At 32.0% G+C, this 20,272-nt stretch overlaps 1 long non-coding RNA gene across 21 annotated transcripts; it reads right to left on the bottom strand.

The window, feature by feature from the left end:
• Positions 1 to 1,135: 1,135 nt before the first annotated feature.
• Positions 1,136 to 19,950, bottom strand: LOC111276089 (uncharacterized). 21 transcript variants are annotated; one of them, XR_016333634.1, is made up of 8 exons: positions 19,558 to 19,950; positions 19,302 to 19,451; positions 18,719 to 18,807; positions 17,922 to 17,982; positions 17,170 to 17,200; positions 16,973 to 17,023; positions 16,456 to 16,562; positions 1,136 to 1,571 (listed from the first exon to the last, which is right to left on the bottom strand). It is a non-coding gene; the product is annotated as an uncharacterized LOC111276089 (long non-coding RNA). The 21 variants fall into 21 exon arrangements; XR_016333648.1 differs by lacking the exon at positions 16,456 to 16,562 and adding an exon at positions 18,524 to 18,624 and having other exon boundaries at positions 1,139 to 1,571; positions 17,165 to 17,200; XR_016333639.1 differs by lacking the exon at positions 16,456 to 16,562 and adding an exon at positions 18,524 to 18,624 and having other exon boundaries at positions 1,142 to 1,571; positions 17,165 to 17,270.
• Between the last annotated feature and the right edge of the window lie 322 nt (positions 19,951 to 20,272).

Below are 20,272 nucleotides of genomic sequence, written 5' to 3'. Positions count from 1 at the left end.
ACAATATTTAAGATATCCATATTCTCATTAGGAAATTATCTTTTCAATATCAATAAAATAGTATTTAAAGTTTCTTTCAAATCTTTAATTTTAGCCTTCAACTTTTGCACCTCACCTTTATGCTGAACCAATTCAGAAGATGAAGGACCATATTGTTTAAATGAAGTAGATACTGTACCCATGCAACGAACATGCCCTTTTCTCTTTGATCCTTTAACTTTTGAATAAACATTATCTTTCTATGAACTCCCTTCAGAATTTTGAGTACTAGTTTCGCTTAAACCTTTTTTAATGAGTTTCTAAAATTGTAAGCAAACATTTTAGTATAAAAAAACTAAACATAAGTAAAAGCAAGTAATAACTAAATTAAATACCATAATTTTAGTTGTCTTGTTATTCACAACACTTCAATCTTTGCATGTACAAGAAATAATATACACATCAGCACGTGATGATGGAATTTCATTAGCTTCTCGTTTCTACAAAGGTACAACATTAATTATTGTAATGACAAAATCGCATATATAAAAAGTAAACTTCATATTCATTTAATTGAGTGCGACAAAAAAATTGATATATGTACCAAGGTTTGAATGATCCTCGATAATGAATTTGTTCCTGTGCAATAAAGCTCATCTAATTTTAAGCGGTTTGTTTTGTTTGTCTCACTTTGTTCCCTTAAACAAATAAACAAGAAAAGATACATTACAGGGGATTAGGCTTTTAGTGGTATTTTTTTTCATGTTTAGTGACGTTTATAAATGCCATTAAAAGATTAGCAGTGTTTGCCAAAAACACTGCTAAAAGTGTCAGCTATACCTATGTTGGAGAAAATAAAGACATTTGTTCTTAGAAACGTTGGTAAATGCTAAATTTAGTGACATTTATAATAGAAAGTGCCACTATATTTTGGCATTTAATGGCGTTTTTAAGCACAAATGCTGCTAAATTAAAAATTTTATTTTTTTAAAATTTTTTTAATATTGATTATTATCATTAAATAAAAAATATTAAAAGAAATAAAAACAAACTTAAATTCATAAACTAAATATTATAAATACATAACTTGTTCCAATATAGATGGAACACGAAGTTTAATACATGTAATAACATTCATATTATTTTAGTGCATTAACCAAAGATCTAAAATGTATGAAATTGATGACTGCATAAATTTGAAACACTACCATTTGATGAAAGATTTTTTCCACCTTGGTCACTAGTGTGTTCAAAAACCTACTGAATAAAATAATACAAGTTTTAACACTTAATAATAAGCTATTTTTTATATTAAAAATATAAACAGTTACTAAATATAATACCTGAGTTGGTGGATCACCTAGATTAGTTCCTGAAAATTATAGTTGCACAAAATTCATAAAAATATTGAATCGATTATGCAATTACTGAAATCTTGCATGCTCTTGGTCCATTTTAACACATTCTTCTTCAATTTTAGCATGCTCATGTTCAACTCTAGCAAACTCATATTCTCTTTCTGCTTCCATTTACTCGAAATGATGTTGTATAGTTTGCAATCCCTCTCTCAATATAGAGATATCAGAGATAACCTATTACAATGCAAAAAAAAAAAAAAACTATTACGTGTCATGCATTGATATTATGTTTTTAAACGATGCAAAAAAGGAAAAGAGATAACATCAACAAAAAATTTATACAAATTTTAATTGAATATTCATACATCTAGAAACCTATAGTATAACAAAGGAAGATTAAGTATGTGGCAAATATTTTACCTTATAGTATTAACAAATTACTATAGATGTCTTTTTTTGGTTCTCTATTTTTTGTTATTGATGGTTGTCATGCACAATGAATCCTTTCACGTAAGATTAAGTCATTTCATCAACATGAAATCAAGAAGACAAGCACATGCACATCACCAAACATGCATATGCATGCTAGTTTCTGCATACGTCTATTTGTAAACACGATTAATAGTTTTGACAATTGGTGACATTGGCTACACAAGGAAAAAGAAATCCTATATCACTAACTTTGGAAAAGAATAAGCTTTTGCCGAGAAATGACAACAATGACAAACAAACAATGCACAGAACTTGTAAATTACAAATAGCACAAACACCTCTTTGTCCTTTAACGAGGAATAAAGCTTAAAAACACTTAACAACATCCTTTATATGAACATTTTCCCAGTCATGGATCCATAAGTGCAGGTAAATATCTAATACATGTTCCAGTTTACATAACTCAATAACAATCTCATTAAATTACTAGCAAATAAAGACATAAAAAAAAAGTAAAAGAAGCAAAATCGAGTTAAAAATACTTATACATAGTAATTTGTAAGAAAGTGATACAGATCTAAAAAAAGATCCCATAAAAGCCTCTTTAATACTCAAATTATATTTAAAACATAATAGACTATTTCATAATAGTTTCCTAAGAATATCTTGAATGAATCAACAAAATCATGTTAAAAAGTAACAATTTTTTAGTAATTTAAAAAATATTATGCTGAAAAAAAACTAACCTTAAAATTTCATTTATGTTTGTAACTAAATTCAACGTTCAATTTCAAGTTTTTAGAGAAAAACCTTACTTCTTTCATTTTCTATTCTATCTTGAATTTTTCTCACCAACCAAACAAAACCAAACTCAAAATTGCAATAATGAAATAAATTGGTAAAAAAAGCAAAAGAATAGCCAAATACTAAAAATTGCCAATGTTGAAATGAAACATACCAATGGAGCTTGAACGGCTGCGAAAACACAACAAATCAAACAAGAAGTTTAGGGATTTGACTCAAAATTCAAGAAAGTTAACTTGAAATTTGCAAAAATAAAAGGAAAGAAGATGAAAATTGACCATAAAATGACTAAAACTTAGGCAAGAAATTAAAAGAAAGCGACCCAAAATGAGCAAAAATGGAAGAAATGAGTAGGGAAAAGAAAAGCAAAAAAGGGGTCTCATAGGTTTGAAATTTAAGGGAAATTTAGTAGCATTTTCTTATAGAAACGTCACTAACTTTCTTGCATTTAAGGGAAATTAATTGAATAGGGTTATTCAAAGTGTTTTCTAGTACAAAATGTCTTAAATAATCCCTTTCTATTTTTTTGGGATTATTCAAGGTGTTTTTGGTCAGAAAACGTCTTGAATAATCTTTTACAAAAAATTGAATAGGGTTATTCAAGGCATTTCTGGCCAAAAATGCCTTGAATAATCCCTTTCCAAAAAATTAAATGGGGTAATTCAAAGAATTTTTTAGCCAAAAATGCCTTGAATAATCCCTTTCTTTTTTTTTTGTAAGAGATTATTCAAGACATTTTTTTGTCAAAAATGCCTTCAATAATCATTTCTCACTTTTTTTAGAATTATTCAAGGCATTTTTGGCAAAAAAAAAATACCTTGAATAATCTCTTACAAAAAATTAAATAGAGTTATTCAAGGCATTTCTAGTTAAAAATTAGAAGAGATTATTCAAGACCTTTTTAGCCAAAAATATCTTCAATAATCTTTTCCAATTTTTTTGAATTATTCAAGACGTTTTAGCCCTAAAACACCTCCAATAACCCTAAAAACGCCTTGAATAATCTTTTCATAAAAAGTGAAGAGGATTATTCATGGCATTTTGTTGGCCTTAAATTGATTAAGAGTTTTGATTTGACAAAATAAAAATTTGCCAAACTTGTTTCAATCTTGTCTAAGCTTAAATTGAACAGTTTTTCACCCTTCTATTTTGCCAAAATTCATTTGAGAACCAAAACAACTCAAATTCTCAGAATAAAACATGATTTATGCAAGTTTTGATAGAAAGGATCGATCCCTTCCATTACCAGATTGATCCCCTAGCAAAAGGGATCGATCTTGTTTTCAACTAAAATCAAAAGTTCTCAAGATTTGGCAAAAACTGATCGATCCCCTCCCTGTAGGGATCGATTGGTTAGCAAAATGGATTGATCCCATTATTCAAGGGATTTATCACTTTTTCATACAGAATGCTTTCCTCGTGCAATTTTCTAGAAAAAAGATCGATCCCCTCACATAGAGGATCGATCACCTAAGGCAAAGGATCGATCCCCTCTTAAAGGGATCGATCGGTTGTTCAAACATAATGTCCTCCAAGTGTGAAAACCCAGAAAAGGGATCAATCCCCCCACATAGGGGATCGATCACCTAAAAGAACAAATCGATCCCCTCAAGCAAGGGATCGATCGGGTAAGGCAAAATAGGCACAAAATTGAGCTTTCTCAAACATGAACCAATCGATCCCCTAAAGGCTTGAAACTCCTAACAGTTATTTTCTATCCAAAATTTCTATAGGTTTGAAACATTAAATGCAATCCAACGGCTCTCAACTGCTTCTTAACTATAAATCAAGCATTCCACTGCAGACCAAGACACAACAAGAGTCAAGAAACTTATTGCTATTCACCTATCAATATGCTCAAGCATTCAGAGCTATTAAAAGAGAAAAAATGCATAATTCATATCAATCTTTCTTTACTTTTTTATCTATGCCTTTTTGTACTTCAACTTAGTAAATACCCAACCTTTGTGAGGTTCTTAAAGTTTGCCAAACACTTTTAAATTTTTGTATTGTGAGTGTGTAAGCTTAAAGGGGAGGATAACCCTTAAGAGTGTATGTTGTAGAGTTTGTAAAGCTTTGTGAAAGCTTATGTGTAATCTTCATCTAATAGTGGATTAAACTCTTTAGCAAGAGAGGCTAAAGGAGAGGATATAGGTGCCTAAGAAAAGACCGAAGCTCTATAAATCTTGGTATTAAATTCTCTAACCATATCTCTTATTTATATTCATCTATTGTGCTTATTTAATTTGATAATTTATGGATATTGAATATTATCTTTAAAAATTTTATTAAAACCAATTCACCCTTCTCTTGGTTTATTCCAAGTCTTTGAGCTAACAATTGGTATCAGAGCTAGTACTCTTTTTACAGGTTTAATAGCCCAAGAGTGATCCTGAAAATGGCTCAGAGAAATATGATAATCAATATGGAAAAATCATCCTCAAGCTACAACAACTATACCTGCCAACGATAGGTGTGTCTCATGGCAAATGAAACAGTTGCAATATCTCTCGGAAGTGAAGGGCATTTAATTGTTAGACCCCCTCTCTTTGCTGGTGACAACTACTCCTATTGGCAGACTAGGATGAGGCTGTTCATTCAAGCTAATGATTATGAAGTCTAGAGGGTCATTGTAAATGGTCCTTAAATTTCAATGAAGATGGTGGATGGTAAGAAAGTGATAAAGCTAGAGAGTAATGGGATGTCAATGACATGAAGATGGCTCAACTCAATGCCAAAGCAATGCACACACTCTTTTGTGCATTGGGACCAAGTGAGTATAATAGAGTCTCCTTGTATGAAAATGCAAAGAAAATTTGGAATAAGTTGACAGTCACCCATGAAGGTACAAACCAAGTGAAGGAGACAAAAATAGTTATGCTTACTCATGATTATGAGTTGTTCAAGATGAAACCCGATGAAACCATTAGTGAGATGTCAAACCACTTCACCGATATCTTTAATGATTTAAAGGCTCTTGGAAAGGCATATTCAAATATGAAGATGGTAAAGAAAATTCTCAATAGTCTACCAAAGAGTTGGGAAGCCAAAGTGATAGCCATTGAAGTCCAAAGATCCTCATACACTTTCTTTGGATGAACTAATGGGCTCTCTCCTCACTTATGAAATAAAGATAAAAAAGAGACAAGAACCAATCAAGAAAGGTGGCATTGCTCTCAAATCTACCTTTCAAGAGGATGAAGAAAATTTTGCTCAAAAGGAGGATGATGAAGATGAAGAGATGGCCATGTTTGCAAAGCGATTCAAGAAGTTCATGAGAATGAACAAGTTCCCAAGTAGGAGAAGACCACAAAGGGAGATGACTAAAAGGGAATCAAGTAGAAGAGAAAGGGACCAAATTATTTGCTATGAATGCAACAAACCGAGTCACATTAAACTGATTATCTTTTATGGAAAAAGCAAAACATGACTAAGCCAAAGAAGAAAGCTATGGTAGCAACATGAAGTGATAGTGACTTCTCCGATGATGAATCAAATGAAGAGGAAGTAGCTAACCTATGTCTCATGGCTCTTGATGAGCCCAAAGTAACCTCTAATCTATGTGATTCAAATTCATACTCATTTGATGAACTACAAGATGCCTATGATGAATTAGCTATAGAATTTGAGAACATGAGCATAAAATATAGAAAAATGATTAGTAAATTGAAACTAGAAAATGAGTCATTGACTAAAGCAAAAGAAGATTTAAAAAAAGAAGTTGAGCTCTTGAAGGTAAATGTCAATGACTTGACTAAGAAAAATGAAAATCTACATTATTCATTTTCTAGATTTTATATGGGTCATCAAAAGCTCAATGACATGCTAGAAACACAAAAAGCTTTCTTTGATAAAGATGGACTAGGTTATAATGGTGACAACAAAGAGACTCACTTAAAAAATTTCTTTATTAAGCCAAATGATTCATCTAGCATGTGTGCACATTGTCATAAATTGGATCATTCTATATAATATTGTTCCTTAAAGAAAGTCACTTATAGAGGTAAGGTTATTAGGAGAGTGTGGATTCCAAAAAGAGTTAACATATCTCAAGATGAGGCTACTAAAATGAAGTGGATTCCAAAAGGCATAAAAATTGTTAGTACTAACTCTCAAGGACCCAAGAAAATTTAGGTACCCAAAATAAAAATTTAATTATGTTTTTGTAGGTGGATGAGCCTTGCTACAAAGCAAATTCAAGCAAGAACAATCAATGGTACCTTGATAGTGGATGCTCAAAACACATGACCGGAGATAAAACTCTCTTTAAGGACTTAAAAGCGAAAAGTGGAGGAGATGTTACATTTGGTGACAACTCAAAAGGCCAAATTGAAGGGATTGGCTCCATTGGTAACAATTCCTCTACTTCTATTGAAAATGTTTTAATTGTAAAAGGTCTCAAGCATAATTTACTTAACATTAGTCAATTATGTGATAAAGGATTTAGGGTTATGTTTGAATCCATGTGCTGTTAAGTAATTGATATCAAAACTAACAAGCTTGTTTTTGTTGGACACCGTCAAGGAAACATTTATGTAGTGCATCTAGATGACCTATCCTCTAAAAATGTTTGTTTTATGGCTCAAAAAGAAAATGAGAGTTGGATTTGGCATAAAAAGCTTGGACATGCAAGTATGCATGTAATTTCAAAACTTTTTTAAAATAATTTCGTTATTGGTTAGCCAAAGTTGAAATATGAAAATGACAAGGTTTGTGATGCATGTGCTCAAGGAAAACATAGAAGAATTTCTTTCAGACCTAAAAATTGCATTTCAACTACTAGACCTCTTCAACTATTGCATATTGATCTTTTTGGCCCTACTAGAACAATGAGTCTTGATGGAAAACAATATGGGTTTGTTATTATTGATGATTTCACTAGATTAACATGGGTTCTCTTTTTGCATTCAAAGAATGAGGCTTTTGAAAAATTCATCACTTTTAGTAAACAAAAACAAAATGAAAAAGGTTATTCAATTACTAGTATTAAAAGTGATCATGGAAATGAATTTGAAAATCTAGGCTTTAATATATTTTGTAGTGAAAATGGTATTAGCCATAATTTTTCTGCTCCTAGAACTCCTTAACAAAATGGGGTAGTAGAAAGGAGAAATAGAATTTTAGAAGAAATGGCTAGAACCATGCTTTGTGAAAACAATCTACCTAGATATTTTTGGGCGAAAACCATAAATGCTTCTTGCTATATCATAAATAGAGCTATGATTAGACCAATTTTGAAGAAAACCCCCTATGAACTTTTTAAAGGAAAAAGGCCTAACATAATTTATTTTCATCCTTTTGGTTGTAAATGTTTTATTTTGAACAATGGAAAAGATGATCTTGGTAAATTTGATGCAAAAAATGAAGGAATTTTCCTAGGATATTTTTTGAATTCAAAAGCTTATAGAGTTTTCAATAAAAGAACATTAGTGGTTGAAGAGTCTATACATGTTAACCCACCTTCGAGAAAGGTGCTTCTTGATGATGATGATGTAGGTATACTTCAAGAATGGATCAATGATGTACCTCATGACATTGAGGAGAAAAATCAAAAGGTAAAAGCTGAGTTTCTAGAGGAGCCATAACACATAGAGAGAGAGAGCCAAATCATTCTAGAGAAAGGAGGTATGTCAAAGATAGTGAAATCATTGGTGATCTAACTCAAAAGGTAAGAACTAGATCTTCTTTTAATGTGTGTAATTATGTTACTTTTTTATCTCATATTGAACCCAAAAATATAGATCAAACATTAGGAGATGATCATTGGATTTTGGCCATGCAAGAAGAATTGAACCAATTTGAAAGAAACCATGTATGGAATCTTATACCTAGGCCTAATGATCATCCCACCATAGGCATCAAATGGGTCTTTAGGAGTAAAATGGATGAAAATGGGAATATCATTAGAAACAAAGCTAGTTTGGTAGCTTAAGGGTATAGAAAAGAGGAAGGAATAGATTATGATGAAACTTATGCCCCGGTAGCAAGGTTAGAAGCCATAAGGATGTTGCTTGCATTTACATGTTTTAAAAATTTTAAGCTTTTTCAAATGGATGTCAAGAGTGCATTTCTTAATGGTTTTATAAATGAAGAAGTGTATGTAGAGCAACCTCCCGGTTTTGAAAATCCAAAATTTCCAAATCATGTTTATAAATTGACAAAAGCTTTATATGGTTTAAAATAAGCTCCTAGAGCTTGGTATGAAAGATTGTCAAATTTTTTGATTGAAAATGATTTTACTAGAAGAAAGGTTGACACTACACTTTTTATTAAAACAAAAGGTAAGGACATTCTCATAGTGCAAATTTATGTTGATGATATTATATTTGGTGCTACTAATGAAAATTTTTTGTCAAGAATTTGCTAAGATTATGCAAGGTGAATTTGAAATGAGCATAATGGGAGAACTCACATTCTTCTTGGGCCTACAAGTAAAGCAAACAAAAGATGGCACCTTCATTAATCAAGCCAAATACATCAAGGATTTGCTCATAAGGTTTGGATTGGAAGAATCAAAGCCTTGCTTGACACCAATAAGCACTTCAACAAAGCTTGACAAGGATGAAGGAGGTAAACATGATGACTCTAAACTATATAGGTCTATGAGTGGTTCATTGCTATATCTTACTGTTAATAGACCTGATATTATGTTTAGTGTATGTTTATGTGCTAGATTTCAATCATCTTCTAGAGAAACACATTTTTTTACAGTTAAAAAGATTTTTAGATACCTTAAAGACACCCCAAATTTAAGATTATGGTATCCAAAAGGCTCTTCCTTTGCTTTACATGCCTATTCCGATGCAGATTTTGGTGGGTGCAAAATTGATAGAAAAGGCACTTCTGGTACTTGTCAATTGTTTGGAAATATGCTCATGTCATGGTTTTCCAAGAAACAAAATAGTGTTGCTTAATCTATAACCGAAGCTGAATATGTAGCGGCTGAAAGTTGTTATGCTCAGGTTTTGTGGATTAAGCAACAATTGGAGGATTTTGGAATAACCATGGATCATATTCCCATTAAATGTGACAATACTGTGCCATCAAGCTCACTAAAAATTCAATTCAACACTCTAGAACTAAACATATTGAAATTAGGCATCATTTTATTAGAGATCATGTTCAAAAAGGTGACATTGTACTTGAATATGTTGACACCTTGCATCAACTAGCTGATATCTTCACAAAACCTCTTGTGAAAGATAGATTTTATGCAATTAGAGGTGAACTTGGCATGATGAATGTTCCTTGAAGTGAATTTCTTGATGTTATGATATATGGTGCAATTTTGATTGATTAAATGTATGTTTTTCTAAATTTTTCTTTAGTTTGTGCATGATTGTAAAATGCTTGTTTGAATGATCATATTGCATGGTTTTCAACATGCAACAGCAAAAACCAATCGATCCTCTTTGGAATGGATCGATTGGTTCTTCACCCCGTAGCTAAAGTAAAGGGAAAACATAGGGAACCGATCGATCCCCTTTGGACAGGATTGATCGGGTGTAAAGGCAGTAGCCAATTTCGTTGAACCTAGGAAGAATTGATCGATCCCCCTTGGAACAAGATCGATCGGGTGTGAAGGCAGTAGCCAATTTCGTTGAACCCAAGAAGAACTGATCGATCCCTTATTTGATAGGATAGATCGGATATTCAACTAGTAGCTAAAATGACTTGAAAAGGCATAAAACCGATCAATCTCCTTCAAACCCAATCGATCGATTCCATGCAAAAGCTTAAAATCGATCGATCCCTCACTTCAACCGATCGATCGGGTCATGAATTTTAAGCATGATAAATTCGGGTCTTCACTTGTTTAGCCGATCCTTTCATCTTTCCTCTCTATTCATCTTCTTTCCCAACTCTTTCTCTCTACACCCTACATATTCCCACTCACTTCTCACCAAAAATTGACTCTTTTTCTTACAAATTTCTCTTGTAAACTTGCTACCTACTATTTCTTACTTATCAAACTCATCTCCTATGGCACCTAGAACCAAAGTCATGGCTGGACGACGAAACCCTCCAAGAAAGGCTTCAAGCTCCACTATGAAGCCTTTTTTCAACCAAAATTTCAACAATCTCGAAGCCAAGGAGTGATGTGAGACACACTTTGCTCATCGGGAAGTAAAGCCTGGAAGGGTAATCTCACTAGACTTCTTTCAATCAATAGAGTTTCCCTATTTGCATACTTTTGAGTCTTTTAGATAGATGCCTTACTTGTGTATAGAGAGTCACTTATTCGAGAATCTAGTAAGAGTTTTCTATAGTAATGCTAGCTGTGTTCAAATTGAAGGAAAAAATAGGCATTACCTTGATAGGTTCAAAACATACGTAATGGGGAAGGAAATCTTAATTACAAAACAAGTTCTAGCTGAGGCCTTTACATTAGCTGATGAAGAGGAGACAAATACTAGATGTGATATGATGTAACTAGCTCAAGATATCTTTAGGAATCACAATTTACAGGTTACTTCCACACAAGCCTCTAGGTTACCCATGCATGGTCGGTTACTACACCTTATTGTAACCCATGTGTTAGCCCATTTTGGGGCACAATACTCCACCATTAGGAAACAAGATTATTGGTGGATGTACAAGATCAAGCATGAACAGAAACCAAATTTGGTGCACTTCATTTTTAGTGACATGATGAAAATTATCCAGAATAAAGATGTTACTCTGGTATATGGTTCTGCTATAAGCAATCTTTTGAGACATTTGGAAGTAAACACTAGAGGCGAGAGAGAGATGCACGTCAATGACCCATTTAGTATTGTTGAGCCTTCCACATTGCATAGTATGGGGTATGTTGAAACTTCAACTGGCTAATGGGTTAAAAAAGGGGATATTGGTGTTGCACAAGAGGAAGAGGAAGAGCAAGACCCTGTATATATGCCTGCACCTTAAGAAGAACCCCCTAGCACACCTTTTGACACTCAAGGTACCTTAGAGATGCTTTTGCTTCAGATGAACAGTCTACACTCGATGGTTGACACTATGAGCACTAGATTGAAGTCCATGGAGGAAACTTAAAATGAACTTGTGACACAAGTCCAGCATCTTCGAGTTGATATTGAGCATATGAGGTTTATTCCTCAGCACATGGGACAGTCTTCGTATTACTCTTCTCCTCCACCTTCATCTCCTCATTCTCCACCTCTACCTCAATAAAGCCTTCTTATTGCCATCTCTTATGTTTTCCCACATTTTTTTTATTATTTTGTAAATATAACTTTGATACCAGTTTTCAGGATCAAGAACTTACCAATGTACCAAAAGCTATAGCTAATAGCGAAAGCGTAACTCTATTTCCTTATTCTCTTTTGGTAGCGCAGAGCCCCATACTAAGTGACAGGCGAATATAAAGGGTTTCGTAAAGCCTTCATGAGATACCTCACCCATTGGGCCTCGACAGGTTGGGTTGCCATACACCAAAATCCGATCCAATATTTGCTCTTCCGCTTCCTCTTGTGCAGCACCAATGTCTCTCTTTTTAACCCATTGGTCAGCTGGAGTTTTAACATACCCCACACTATGCAATATGGGAGGCCCAAGAATACTAAATGGGTCATTGACGCACATTTCTCTATCGCCTCTAGTGTTTACTTCCAAATGTCTCAAAAGATTGCTTATAGCATACCCATATACCAGAGTAACATCTCTATTTTGGACAATCGTCATCATGTCACTAAAAATGAAGTGCACCAAATCTGGTTTCTGTTCATGCTTGATCTTGTACAACCACCAATAATTTTATTTCCTAATGATGGAGTATTGTGTCCCAAAAGGGGCTAACGCATGGGTTACAATGAGGTGTAGCAACCGATCATGCATAGGTAACCTAGAGGCTTGTGTGGGAACAACCTGTAAATTGTGATTCATAAAGATATCTTGAGCTAGTTGCACCATATCACATCTAGTATTTGTCTCCCCTTCATTAGCTAACGTAAAGGCCTCAACTAGCACTTGTTTTGTAACTAAGATTTCTTTCCCCATTACATATGTTCTGAACCTATCAAGGTAATGCCTATTTGTTCCTTCAATTTGAACACAGCTAGCATTACTATAGAAAACTCTTACTAGATTCTAGAATAAGCGACTCTCCATACACAAGTAAGGCATCCATCCAAAAGACTCAAAAGTATGCAAATAAGAAAATTCTATTGATTGAAGGAAGTCTAGTGAGATTACCCTTCCAGGCTTTACTTCTCGATGAGCAAAGTGTGTCTCATACCGCTCCTTAGCTTCAGGATTGTTGAAATTTTGGTTGAAAGAAGGCTTCATGGTGGAGCTTGAAGCCTCTCTTGGAGGGTTTCATCATTTAACAATGACTTTGGTTCTGGGTGCCATGGGAGATGAGTTTGATAAGTAAGAAACAGTGGGTAGCAAGTTTACAAGAGAAATTTACAAGAGAAAGAGTCAATTTTTGGTGAGAAATAAATGGGAATATGTAGGGTGTAGAGAGAAAGAGTTGGGGAAGAAGATGAATAGGGGAGGAAAGATGAAAGGATCAACCAAATAGGTGAGGACCCGAATTTATCACACCTAAAATTCATGACCCGATCGATCGATTGAAATGGAGGATTGATCGATTTTGGGCTTTTGCATGGAACCGATCAATTGGGTTTGAAGGGGATCGATCGATTTTGTGTCTTTCCAAGTCATTTTAGCTACTGGTTGAATATCCGATCGATCCTATCAAAGAAGGGATCGATCAATTCTTCCTGGGTTCAGCGAAATTGGCTATTGCCTTCACACCCGATCAATCCTGCACAAGAGGAGGAAGAAGACCAAATGTTGGAATCAAATACCCAACAATAAGATTTCAAAAAAAAAATATTTAGATTTTTTCGAACCAAACACCCCTTGAGTTTTTTATAATTTTTAGATTTGTATTTAGCAGGCAAAATTATAAAAAGTCAAAGTATATAAAAGCGTTTAGGTCAAAAAACGCCACAAAAATATATTTTTAGTAGCGTTTTTAAATCCAAATGCCACTATATAAGAATTTAATGGTGTTTTATAAAAAGGCTCGCTAACCTTATAAAAAAACAAAATGTTGTGGCATTTATTTAAAAATGCCATTAAAAAACAGCCACTCAATCTCCATTTTCATGTAATGATATATTATAATAACTTTGTAATTATTATCATAATGTTAAAACAAAGTAAATTTTATATTTTATAAACATTTACCTTCGCTTTATTAGTCAACCAATTTGCAGCAAGAAACAGGAATTGGCATAATCATTATCTAAATGCTAAAAAAAAAAAGATTAGGCATAATCAAAGAAGAATCTAAAAAATAGAAATTTAAAGCAACATATAATAACTAGTACCACTAAGAACATGAAATTAAGTGTTGGAAAATTTAAAAGCAAGTAAAAAAAATAAATGTAATAACTTGACATCAAAATAAAGTAAATTAATCAAGCAAATGAATAAGGAAGACAAGCTCAAATAATCAAAACATTAATTGAAAACCGAACTAGAATGAAAGTAGAGTATAAACATGAAAATAAATCAAAGAAAATTATTAAGTAGTTGATTCAAGTGCAAAGAGCTTCTTAGGAGATTTCTCTACCTAATAGCTACCTTGGACCATCTTTATCAAGTCCCAACCAACCATAAATAACTCATAATTGCAAAAGGATAAAATCTAGATATATTGTAAAAACTATGTAGAAATGAGTGATTTTTGCAAGGAAAACAAAGTTTTAAACATTGAAAATTTAAATAAGGATTTTAGCTACAAAGTTAAAAAGATTAAAAGCAAGGGAGAATAAGATGAGATAAGCTTCAAGTGAGGTAAGGACTAAAAGGCAAGGTAAGGATGGTAAGAACAAAATTTTCACTACTTTTGTTTTAATAAGTTTAGATTTTTTTTAAAGGTTTTCATGCCCAAAATATGAGAGCATAAGGACCAATTTTTTCTTTGAGCATTAATTGGATTTGTCTTTTATAAAAAAAAAATTACAAATAACATAGAAAAATATTTATGCCCAAGACGTAGGGGCATTTAGTTTGCAGAATCGTATATTCATAATAAAAGTGTGATCCCTGGATAAATGCGATACCTGAAGTTTTCTTTCATTTTTAGCGTATCTCATGTTCAGATTCATTCATTTTGTTGAAGAGAATCCACATATATTAAATCCTGAATAATTACTATAATCTCCTTGGCATATACGATGGTAACTTAAATAATCCAATTTTTAAGCAATGGGGATTATTTAAGGTATTTTTGGCCAAAAAATACCTTGAATAATCTTTAAAAATCTTCGCATATGATTATTCAAGGTATTTATGACAAAAAACACCTTGAATAATCTAATTTAATTTTTATGATAGGATTATTGAAGGTATTTTTTGCCAAAAATACCTTCAATAATCCTTTATTTTTTTGATGGGATTATTCAAGATATTTTAACCCAAAAAACACCTTGAATAATCCCTAAAAATTTTTATAAGAAATTATTGATGGCGTTTTTTGCTAAAAATGCCTTTAATAATCGCTTAAAAAAATTGAATGGGATTATTAAAGGTGTTTCAAGCCAAAAATGCCTTCAATAATCTCCTCTCATTTTTTTTTTGGGAAAAATGCCTTGAATCCTCTTCAATTTTTATGAGGTAATTATTCAAGGTATTTTTGCCTGAAAAATGCCTTGAATAATCCCTTACAAAAAATTGAAAGGGGTTATTGAAGGCGTTTTTGGCTAAGTACGTGCCTTGAATAATCCCCTTAAATTTTTATGAGTGGATTATTGAAGGTATTTTTTACCAAAAATGCCTTCAATAATCCCTTCCCCTTTTCTGTAAGATTATACAAGACGTTTTGGTGTGAAAACACCTTGAATACTTCTTTAGAAAAAATTAAATAGGGTTAGTCAAGGCGTTTATAACCAAAAATACCTTGAATAATCCCCTTTAATTTTTATGAGAGGATTATTGAAGGTGTTTTTAGCTAGAATGTGCATTGAATAATCCCTTACAAAATATTGAATAGGTTTATTAAAAGCGTTTTTGACGAAAAATACCTTGAATAATCCATGAATTATTAAAGGCGTTTTTAGCTAGAAACGCCTTCAATAATCCATGAATTATTCATTAAAAGAGATTATTCAAGGTGTTTTCTATATATAACATATTTATACTAACGGATATTTATATTCAAATAGATTATAACCATAATATATAACATATTTATACTAACGAATATTTATATATTGTCATAAAAAGTTTACCTATACCGACGATTATACAAAGTGTTGTATAGGCACTATCTATACTGATAGTAACAAAAATTCATCAGTATAGATACTTTTTACTTACATAATTTGATCGTTAGTATAGATAAGTGTTTGTATATAACATACTTATACTGACAATAGTTATATTCCATCAAAAAAAGTTTATTTACACCGACGGTTGTCTAAAATGTTGGTAAAAGTATGGTATCTTCTAATGGTATTAAAAACAATCATCAATATAAATTTTTTTTACTGATGCAATTTGACCCTTAGTATAACCAAACGTCAATATATAAAAAATTTCTTATAGTGTAAGGAGGTGGGTTTACCCTGCTTTAAGTAGATCATCAAGTTAACATTCTTAAGCAGACGATTTTCACACCTCATGCATACTTGTGTGGCATTAAGAGCACCTACTTATTTATATAAAAGTTTTTGTTTCATAGTGAATACTATGATCATCCGAAACAAATTAAAGATGAACACTGCACACTTTTTCACTACCATTCCCCAATAGAAACGGGTTTTCATTGAATTCCATAAGAAAATTTTCTAAAGTAGTTTTTGAAGTGTGTTATATGATGCTATAATAATAAGTAGTGAGCTAAAATGGCAAATAAAACACTAACCCTCCACCAGAATTCCCATAAGAAGCATTTCAATTTTATTTGGATACTTGATCTTCCTTGCCTTCAATTTCTCCATTACAAAGGACTTTATTGATCTTGTCGACCATCTAAACATCACAATCACCCAATTCCAAACAATTATTCACAAATAAAAAAAGCCCAACCATCAATCCAATATAAGATTTCCTTAAATCCTCATGTATATGCATATATGTATACATACATATATGAACATATGTTTGTTCCATAGTATAAACTCTTTTGAGATTTCTCAAAAAGTGCTATTTCTTATTTCTTGTAACAACAAGCACAGTACCTATTACCTATGTGATTGATTAATAAAGCTAGGCTGTTAAAATAAACAAACTAAAAGTAAATAAGGTGTAAAGAGATCCAAGTTGAGATGTTCAAGAAACTATAAAATTATTGAAATAGAAAAAGAGAAATTTTAGTACTTAAGTCTTTACTAAAGCAAGATAGCAGCCACCAAACACTTTATACACATTCAGTAAGTTACCTGAAGTTTTTTAGTAAGGGCAATCACTTCATCCAAGTTTGCATTAGTTTCCTACAACAAACACAATAAGAAATTGATTGATAGACAATTGTCAAAAGTTATAAGACAATTATTAAAACAGTTTAGAAAAAACCAGTTCATTTCAAAGCATTCAAATATAAAAGGAACTTTAAGAATAAATAAGAAAACTACCTGACCTCTAGTGTTTTACTGTTAGAAGCAATGTCCCTACCATGGAAACACCACCTATCAACTCCAAACTTGTTTATGAATTCAAAATTGGCTTTCAATGCAATATCTTTCAAAAAAGACCAAAGAAAATTATTACATGTTGCAAATTAGTATTAATCAATAATAATAAAAGAAAAAGTGAGCAATAACTATCAATCTTTCTTCATCTTTTGGCCACATAAATGGAATTGCTACCATTTATCTATGGCCAAATCTTTATGAGTACACTAAGAGGATCGACACTTGTCCTATGGAAATTCATCAGCCATGCTCTTTCATAATCACTAAGACACATTAAATAACAATTACCTGATTAACCATCTCCAGCCTAGGTTGCATACATACAAGAATTAACCATATAAGATCTTTTAGGAAGAAAACAACAATTGCAATTGCAATTTGGAAAAATAATGAAGCAAGGATGAAAAAACATATAAGCTCTAGAAAATGCATTACTGCCAATTTAATTGCTAATGCTGTCATTCAAACTTATGAAAATAGTGGTGGTAAAGTTTGATCATAAACTTAATAAGAACACTTGATCATATTCATAATGTGTAAGAAAAATCCTTCAATAGAGTAGAGAGATCAGGCACTCTACATCTAATATGATGAGTAAACTATTTTCGCATTGGTACATATTCTACAATTCATCACCTATACCCAAAGATGCATTTAACTTCAAAGAAGAAAGATTATAGATAGAACCCCAAAATACCTCTTAGCTAATTGTTGTTCCAATGTTCTTCTCACCAATAGAAATAAAATGATAATGAATGCTGAGATAGAATAAAAGCAAACATAAGATTACAATTTAATTTTCAAATAATCCAAATTTAAACAAAAGAATGAGATAGTTGAAATAAAATAATTCGTAACATGGTACTTCATCTGGTTCAAGAAAACTACACACCAAAATACAATGTAATATTGTGGCTCTTTTTTGTGTTTGTTTCCATAGGGTATGTTAGTTGTGTACACCTTATTGTCTGAGGATGGCAAAAAGCAATTTAAGGCTGTTTTGAGTCATATAGATGCTTACCTCACCAGCATACAATTTCTTGGAGGTGCTTATAACAAATATACGTTTTCCCTATTTCAATCCTTGGATTATATCAAGTACTTTCTAGGTCTGTTTATGGATAATCTTTCTTTCTTTCAACAACAATGTACTCATAATGCCATTTTTTTTTTTTTTGCTATTTCCACATTAAAAGACAAAACACACACATATCAGGATTTTACATCAATTGGAATTAACAATTTCATACATGTTATTAGAAATTTAAATCTAGAAACCTAACATATGATGGCACATACAAGTCCAAGATACTTAATGCATTGCGATTGAAGCTTTAATCTCGGGCATTCTTTGGGATTAATATCTTTGCCATCCCCTATATCTAACCTGTCAAACAGCACTAGCAAAAAAACTCCATGAGTAATTAACTGCTTTGAACACTTTCATTGGGATATTTCAAGTTAATAGCAATTGCAATTCATGTTAAGGCTTACCAGTAGAAAAATGGTTGACCAGCATTAGCTTTACACCGCTCCTCGAAGTAAATATGCAAGCTATGCCCATAGTGATGACGTGCATCAATCTGCACTAAAAAAAAAAAAAAGTTAGGTTCAATCAATAAAATTATCAAAAAAAATCTAAAATTTGAAATGAATATATGTTTTGATTCAAGTGAAAGGCCCAAGGACTTAGGAGAGTAAATTACAGCTTCAATCCAATGTTGAAAAGCCAATTTTTGTGCTTTGGTATCTTCTAACAATCCCTTCCCAATTTGACAAAATTCCAAATTTGATCATTTATGAAAAAATCGAACTTTTAAACTAAAAAATAATAACAAAAATATTTTTTTAATACCTTACAAGCATTTAAGCGAACACGACTCCACCTTGAAACATCAATCAAGCATTTAAGCGAACACTCAAAAAATCAAAAAATGAAGTTGTATTGTGATTAAGCCTTACATAATCTAAAACCAAGCACCTAAAAAAATAATTACTATAACCCAAGAAATATAAAATTTTAAATAATGTAAAAAGGAAAAAAAAAAAAAGACAGATAAAGATTTTATGAACTTACCAGAGTTCTTCAATGACAACAGCAGACTTTGTTAACCTTTGTCGATACAATTAAAGAGAAATTAAAAAAAAAAAAAAAAAAAAAAGAAAAAGGAACATGCAAGGTAGAGACTTGCCTTGTCGGTGAGCTTGGGATCCAAAAGCATTTAACCTATTCAGTGGCTTAAAAGTATCAATCAAATTCAATTCTTTTAACCAAATTAAATTAAAAACAAAAAACAAAAAATTTTGAAAGATAAAGGGTTAAAAATAAATACCCAGAATCCATCTTCATATGATGAGCATTGAAGAAGAAAATAGTCGAAGGAATCAAAGTGATATCGAAATACTTAACGTAAACCTGATCATTCTCGGAATCTATGTCGACTAAAGCCACGGTCACGAATTTGGAAACCTGACACGCTGTCTTAGCAAGGATATCGTCTAGTTGGAGACAAACGGTGTCGGCGGCAAGACCGGGGAGGACCAAGACCTTGTCGATGGTGTCACGGATGATCGTGTCTACTCCTTACTTCCTTGTCAGCGTCGATAATAGGTAACTTATTTTCTATCCTTTTCTCTTTAACAGTGGTTAGACATGTGTTTCAGTTTTTATTTAACAGATGTTAGACATGCGTTGTGTTGAAAGCTTCAGAAGACATGTTTTCTTGCCCAATTTGACTCTCAGTCTATAACTTATGACATTGCTGAGGTGGATGTTTAAAGCTCAATTAGGGATAATTTTTATTATAAGTTATATATATATATATATATATATAAACAATAGTGTTATATTTTTAAGTTAAAATTTAAACACACAAATCAATTACTCATAACTCGTTACATTTCTATTTCTTGTCATTTAAATTTTTCTCTCTCTTTATTCACCATAATGTAGAAAAAAATGCATAATTTCATGTTGAAAGTTTCAATAGTAAATAATTCAAGATAAATTTAAATAATATATACGTTAAAGGATAGTTTGACTACTTG

The sequence above is a fragment of the Durio zibethinus genome, chromosome 25, assembly GCF_047325235.1.
Source record: "Durio zibethinus cultivar Kanyao isolate XHJ-2024 chromosome 25, ASM4732523v1, whole genome shotgun sequence".
NCBI lineage: Eukaryota > Viridiplantae > Streptophyta > Magnoliopsida > Malvales > Malvaceae > Durio > Durio zibethinus.
The sequence above is the reverse complement of the archived record's forward strand: the minus strand, read 5'-3'. Positions and strand labels throughout refer to the sequence as shown.